This window comes from Oryctolagus cuniculus, chromosome 11, assembly GCF_051225735.1.
Source record: "Oryctolagus cuniculus isolate XC-2025 breed Fujian yellow rabbit chromosome 11, ASM5122573v1, whole genome shotgun sequence".
NCBI lineage: Eukaryota > Metazoa > Chordata > Mammalia > Lagomorpha > Leporidae > Oryctolagus > Oryctolagus cuniculus.
Window position 1 is genome coordinate 65948240 of NC_142877.1, and position 7585 is coordinate 65955824.

A 7585-nucleotide genomic window follows, 5' to 3' on the forward strand; every position below is an offset into this window, starting at 1 on the left:
GAGACATGGCAGCAGAGAGCAGATTGACAGAGGCATAGCAGCAGTTATTTGATTACATGGAGACACGGCAGCAGTGGGCAGATGCGTGGATACACAGTGGCTGCTACCCATGAGGTGGTGGTAAGGCATCAGGTAGCCATTGAAGTGGACACGTGGTGGCATGTGGCAGACAAGGTGGAGAATCAGAAGTAGGTGCCCCATGTTCAGAGGCTCTGCAGAAGTTTGAAGATATAGGGAGGCAGGCAGCAGAAGGCTCATGTTAGTGAGACTGGGCCACAGGTTGCCTGTGATCTGCAACCACGAAGCAGGGACAGATGATACAGAGACGTAGCTAGAGGTGGGACATGACACAAGACACACACCAGCAGACAGCTCGGGATACAGAGACCCAGAAGCAGTGGCACAAGACAGGAAGACAAGGCAACAGGATGCCTATGATCTAGAGATCTCACAGCAGGTAGTCTGAGATATGGAGCCCCAGAAGCAGTGGGACATTATAGGGAGACATCGCAGGAGGTGGCCTCAGACCAGGAGAGAGATGACAGGTGGCTCATGATGTGCAGGTCTGGCCACAAGTAGCAGAGAATACAATCAGGAATGCATGTTTTCTCATGACAGCAAAACAGGGCGGCAGGTTGCCAATTACAAGGAGGCATGGCAGCAGGTGGCAGAATACATTGAAGAAGTGGCTGATGATATGGACACAGCAGCAGCTGGGCAGTCATCTGGACACACAGCATCAGTGGGCAGATTGACAGAGATGTGGCAGTAGTTAGTTGAATCCATGGAGACATGGCAGCAGTGGGCTTCAGGTGCTCATATGGAGACACGGGAGCAGGTGGCAGGCGAAATGGAGAGATGGCAGCAGGTGGTCCACAATTGGAAGATGCTGTTGGCAGATGAAGGGAAATCTGCAGCAGGAGTCACATGACAGTAAGATGAGGTGTAAGGTCACCTTTAATATGCAACCATGGAAGATGGTGGCCAATGGCACGGAGACATGGCAGAGGTGGGCCAGGAAACGCACACACAGCAGCAGGTGGCACAATGTCTTCAACATGGCAGCAGTTGGCTCCTGACATGGAGACACGGCAGCAGTGGATGGATAGTCAGTGCCTGTGCAGCAGAGACCCAAGAGAGGCAGGTAAAATGACATCTGTCCCATAATAGTAGAAAAGGCAGCAGGTGGCAGACACAGAATCATGATGGGGAGAAAACATGTCCCCTGGCTCTTTTGTAGATATGGCAGCAGGTGGCAGATGTTACGGTGAAATGACAGGAGGTGCCCCATATTATGGTGCATGGTATTGGGTGACTGATTGGAGGCAGCAGGAGACACACGATCCAGATGCAGTGAGTCCAGTGGCCCGTAACACGGAGGCATGGAAGCAGTTGGCACGTGATCTAGAGTAATGGGAGCACATAGCCCATGACACAGAAACATGGCAGCAGTAGTCAGATATTGTGACAGGGCGCAAGAGGCTCCTGATAGGGAGACAAAGCATAACGTGACCCATAATCTAAAGATATGGCAGGAGGTAGCACAGGGTACTGAGACACGGAAGCAGTTGGCAGAGAATAGACAGGCATGTGGACCATGATATGGAGACATCACGGTGGGTGATCTATTCCATGGAGACATGACAGCAGGTGCAGAATATTTGAGAAGTAACCATGAGGCAGCTGATGATATGGAGACAGAGCAGCGGTTGGGCAATTGCTTGGAGACACAGCAACAACGGGCAGAGACGTAGCTGTGGTTAGTTCATTCCACAGAGACATGGCAGCAGTGGGCAGATATGTGGATACATGGCAGCAGCGGTCCCAGAAAATGGGGAAGCAGGGTGTTCTGTGACCTAGGATTCCAGCATCCATGCAGGTGTCACTCCCGGGGAGGACGCTGTATTGTTTGTGGTCTCCTGGGGGGCCAGGGTCTGTGGGTGTTGTTTCCCTGGAGCCACGCTGTGTATGTATGTTGCTTACTAGGAGGTCAGGGTCTCTGTGTGCTTTATGGGGGATGCCAGAACTTGTCTCGGCTGTTTCCTCAGATGCCAGGGGTTGTTGTCTGTTGTTTCCTGAGAGGCTACTGGCTGTGTGTTCTTTCCCAGGAAGCCAGTGTCTGCCTGTGTTTTGTTTCCTGGAAGGTTCGTTCTACATCTGTTTTGATTTCTGGGCAGCCTGAATCTGTGTATGTTGCCATATCCTGTTGAGGTGGATTCGTTTCTGAGAGGAGGAGCATGCTGGGGGGAAAGAGGCGCGGAGTCACCACACAGACCCCGGAAACCAGGTGAAAGCAGGCCTGAGGCAAGCAGCCCGCAGACTCATTTATTTCAGGTGCTACAGCTGCTTATATAGCCAAGGCAGCCAATCCGGTCAAGGGGCGGTCTATGCCCTAACCAATCACAGCCTGTTGCCAGGCAGTTTCTGAAACCATCCAATCACAGCCTGTTGTCAGTCAGGCTCTGTTGTCATGTGGTTTCCGAAGCCATCCAGTCATGGCCTGTTGCCAGGCAGTTTCTGTTGCCAGTAGCCATCTTGGCATGGCCTTCTCATTCCACCACATTTCCCCCTTTTTGTTTATTTTTGAGCAACGGGAGGCATGATTCTTGGTCACACCATTGTTGACCCCGTTTCCATGTGGTCTCCATACGCAGCTGTGCCTGTCTTAGGTTGTCCCCCAGGGGATCTTACTCGTCATTGACTAACCAGTGCTCAAAACAGGAGACCACAGGAGTGCTTGCTCAGATGGGGGTAGGAATGAAGAATAGTGGTAATCAGGAATGGAGTGACCACACGCAGGCTGTGGGCCATTTGAGTGGCTGACCAGAGCTAGTGGGGTATAAAGTAGTAATGGATGTGGCTATGGGCAGTTTCTCAGGGTAGGATGATGGGGCAGGTGCGTCCGCTAACAAGGCAGACTCTCAGTCTTGTTCAGCTGGTTCTGGTTGGCTGTCATTTGCAGGCTTGATGTTTCTGGCTGGTACCCAAATGGGCTGTTCTGCATTTTCTGGAAAGACACAAGCATATCCTCGACCCTTGGTTAGCAGAGTGGTGGTCCCTTCCATTCTCCTGTCAGGGGGTCTTTCCACTTAACCATAGGGGCTGGGGTCTGGGATGGAAAGGATCCCCAGTGTTTATAAGCTGGGCTGATCCCTTGGGAATCAAAACTAAGAAAATTGATAGTGAAAAGGACCTCAGTCAAAGCAAGCTGTGGGTCTGGGGGCTTATGATTGTTTTTCTATCTTTGAAATAAACGAAAAGGGGGAAATGTGGTGGAATGAGAAGGTCATGCCAAGATGGCTACTGGCAACAGAAACTGCCTGGCAACAGGCCATGACTGGATGGCTTCGGAAACCACATGACAGTAGAGCCTGACTGACAACAGGCCGTGATTGGATGGTTTCGGAAACTGCCTGGCAACAGGCTGTGATTGGTTAGGGCATAGACCGCCCCTTGACCGGATTGGCTGCCTTGGCTATATAAGCAGCTGTAGCACCTGAAATAAATGAGTCTGCGGGCTGCTTGCCTCAGGCCTGCTTTCACCTGGTTTCCGGGGTCTGTGTGGTGACTCCGCGCCTCTTTCCCCCCACCACACTCCTCCTCTCGGAAACGAATCCATGGCAACAATATCCCAGGACACTATTGATTGTGTTGTTCCCTGGAAAACCAGGTTCATCTTGTGTTTTGTTTCCTGGATACTCAGACTATCCACGTGTCATTTCCTGGGAAGGCTGAGTTGTGTGTGTTATTTAGGAGAGGCCTGGGTCTGTGTTGTTTCCTCAGATGCTATGGTCTGCACCTGTGATTTTCATGAGTGGTCAGGATCTGCATGTTTATATTGGTTCCTGCCCAGAATTCGTGTGTTGTTTTCTTGAAAGACAGGGACTGTATGTGTGTTGTTTTCTGGGAGATCAGAGTCTACATGTGTTTTGAACCCTGAGAGACTTGAATCTGTTTATGTTGTTTCCAGGAATTCCAGGATCTGTGGTTGTGTTTTTTCTTAGAGGCCAGAGTCTATGAATGTGTTGTTTCTGGGAGGCCAGGGTCTGTGTGTATTATGTTTCCTGGGAGGTCCAAATCTATGTATTGTGTTTCCTGGGAGATGAAGCTGTGCATCTTGTTTCCTGGAAAGCCAGGATCTATGCAGGTGTTACTTCCTGTCAGGTCAGGGTCTGTATGTGTGTTGTTTACTGGGATGACAGTGGTGTCTTGTGTGTGTTGTTCCTTTGAGGCCAGTGTGTGCATGTTTCTTGCTTTCTGGGGAGCCATGATCTCTGTGTGTGCTGTTTCTTGGGAGGCCAGGTCTGCATTTATAGTTTCCTGGGCAGTCAAGACCTCAGTGTTTTCTCTGGATTCCAGGTCGCGTGTGTGTTTGTGTGTGTTGTTTCCTTGGAAGGCAGGGTGTGCGTGTGTTTTGTTTGTTGGGAGATCAGGGTCTGAGTGTGTGTCTTCTGGGATGCTAGGGTCTATGCATGTTTTTTTCCTGGGAGGTCAAGGCTTAAATGTGTTTTGATTTTTAGGAGGCCTGGATCCGTGTTTGCTGCTTCCTGAGAAGCAATGGTCTGTGGCTGATGTTTCCCTGGAGGCCAAGGTCATCCTGAGAAGCCTGGGTTTGTGTTATCTTGTTCTGGGGAGGTCAGGATCTTCAATGCTGTTTCATGGGATGTCAGTGTCTGCTCATGTGTTGTTTTCTGAGAGGTCAGTGTCTATGTGTTACTTTTTATTCCTTGGAGGTCTGGATCTGTGTAGGTTGCTTCCTTGGATGCAAGGGTCTGTGTGTTGTTTCCAGGAGGGTCAGGGTCTTCATGTGTCTTATCTCCTGTGTGTGTTGTTTCCCGAGTTACTGCACAGGTATTATTTCCTAGGAGGTGGTGGTGTCATGTGTGTAGTTTACTGGGAGGTCACAATCTGTATGTTGTTTTTTTTCTGGGAGGTCGTGGCCCACGGGTATCGCTTCATGGGAGAGCAGGGTGTACCGGTTTTTAGTTTCCTTGGTGACTCAGGTCTGCATGTGTGCTGTTACCTGGGAGGTAAAGGTGTCACGTGTTTTGCTCCCTTTCAGGCCTGATTTCTGTGCTGTTTCCTGTGGTGCCGGCTACTGTGCTGATGTTGTTAACTTTGAGGCCAGAGTATGTCTGTTTCTTGTTTCCTGGGAGGTCAGGGTCATTGTGTGTGTTGTTTCCTGTGATGCCCTTGTCCGCATGTGTGTTGTTTCCAGGGGGAACAGGGTCTGTGTGTGTGTGTGGTTTCCTGGGAGTCAGGGCCTACGTTTGCTTTGATCCTGGGAAGTGTGAGTCTGTTTATATTGTCTCTGTAATCCCAGGGTCTGTGGTTGTGTTTTTCCCTCGACAGCCAGGGTCTGCCTGCATTTTGTTTCCTGGTAGGTCAGGGGCCTGCCTGTGCTGATTCATAGGATCCCCATGTCCGTGCCTGTGTTGTTCACTGGAGCCCAGCATTTGCTTGTGTTCTGTTCCTGCAAAGCATGGCCCTTCCAAAAAAACAACACATGCACAATCATGGTTTCCCAGCTAAAAATACACACAGATATGGATCTCCCAGGAAACAGCACCTGCACAGTCCCTGGACCCCCAGGAAACACACGTACAGACCCTGGCATCTTTGAAAAAAAAAAAACACATACAGACCTGGAACTCCCAGGCACACGTGTAGACCCAGGCATCAAGGAAACAAGACACAATGACACTGACCTACCCAGAACAAAACACACACAGAGCCTGTCCTCCCAGGAAACAACACATATACACCCTGAATTCCCAGGAGCAAACCACATGCAGATGCTTGTATCTACTAAACAACATGTGTGCAGACCCTGTGGGTCTGTGTCTATTTCCTGGCATGCCGGGGTTTGTACCTGCGTTGTTTTTGGGAGGTCAGGCTCTGCACGTGTTTGTTTCCTGAAAGACAAGAATCCATGTGTGTGTTATTTCCTGGGATACCAGGGTCTGTGCTGGTGTTGCTTTGAGGGGCCAGGATCTGCATGTGTGTTGCTTCCTGGGAGACCAGTGTAGAATGGTTCTTATTTACTGGGAGGCCATGATCTGTGTGTGTCTTCTTGGTTTCTTTGTCGGGGGAGAAGGGCTATGTTTGTGTTTGGTTTCCTGGCAGGTCAGGGTCTCTGTTTTTTCAGGAGGAAGAAAGGCCAGCATATGTGTTTTTGTTTCCTGGGATGCCAGGTTTTGTGGGTGTGTGTGTGTGTGTGTGTGTGTGTTGTCTCTTTGAAGGCAGGGTCTGCCTGTGTTGTGTTTCCTGAGAGTTCAGGGCTTGCATGTGTTTTTGCTAAGATGCCAGAGTGTGCACATGTGATGCTATCCAGAAAGCCAGTATCTGTGGGTATTTTGTCTCCTGGGAGTTCCAGGTCTGTGTGTGCTGTTTGCTGGGATGCAGGGGTCTATGAGTGTGTTGTGCCCTTGGAGGCCAGAGTCTGGCTGTGTTTTTTTCCCTGGGAGGGCTGGATCTGTGTGTTTTATTTCCTGGGATCCCAAGGTCAGCACACATGTTGTTTAGTAGATACAAGCATCTGCATGTGGTTTGCTCCTGGGAATTCAGGGTGTATATGTGTTGTTTCCTGGGAGGACAGGCTCTGTGTGTGTTTTGTTCTGGGTAGGTCAGTGTCATTGTGTCTTGTTTCCTTGATGCCTGGGTCTACACGTGTGCCTGGGAGTTCCAGGTCTGTATGTGTTTTTTTTTTTTTCAAAGATGCCAGGGTCTGTACGTGTGTTTCCTGGGGGTCCAGGGACTGTGCAGGTGCTGTTTCCTGGGAGATCCATATCTGTGTGTATTTTTAGCTGGGAAACCATGATTGTGCATGTGTTGTTTTTTTGGAAGGTCGGGATCTGCGTGTATCCTTTCTTGGAGATTAGAATCTGTATGCATTGTTTCCTGGGGTTCCAGTATACTGGTGGGTGTTGATTCCTGGGAGAGCAGAATCTGTGTGTGCTGTTTCCCGGGATGCCAATGTCTGTGTTGTTTCTCGGGAGGACAAGGTCTGCCTGTATGTTGCTTTCTTGGAAGTCAGGGACTCCAAATGTTTTTTGAGGGGAGGCCATATGTATGTTGTTTCCTGGGGTCCCAGTGTGTGTCTGTGTATGTGTTGTGTGTATGTGTGTGTGCTTTTTCATGGAAGGCCATCATCTCTGTGTGTGTGTGTGTGTGTGTATTTACATCCTTCCTGGGAAGCACTGGTATGAGTGTGTTTTGTTTCCTGGGAGATCAGGGTCTCTGTGTGTTTTGACTCCTGCGTGGCCTGAATGTGTGTCTGTTGTTTCCTGGGTTCTTTGTGCTATTCCCCTGGAGGCCAGCACCATCCTGTGTTTTGTTTCCTGGGATGCCATATCTGCATGTGTGTTGTGTCCATGTGTGTTTTATTCCAGTTAAGTCAATATCTTTTTGTGTTGCTGTCTTGGAGACCATGGTCTACCTGTTGTTTTATTTTTTTTCCTGAGAGGTCAGTCTGTGTGTGTTGTTTCCTGGGATGTCTGGGTCTGTGCGTTGTGCCCTGGGTGTCAGGGTCTCCGTGTGTTTTATTTCCTGGCAGCCCAGAATCTGTGTGTGTTGGTACCTGAGA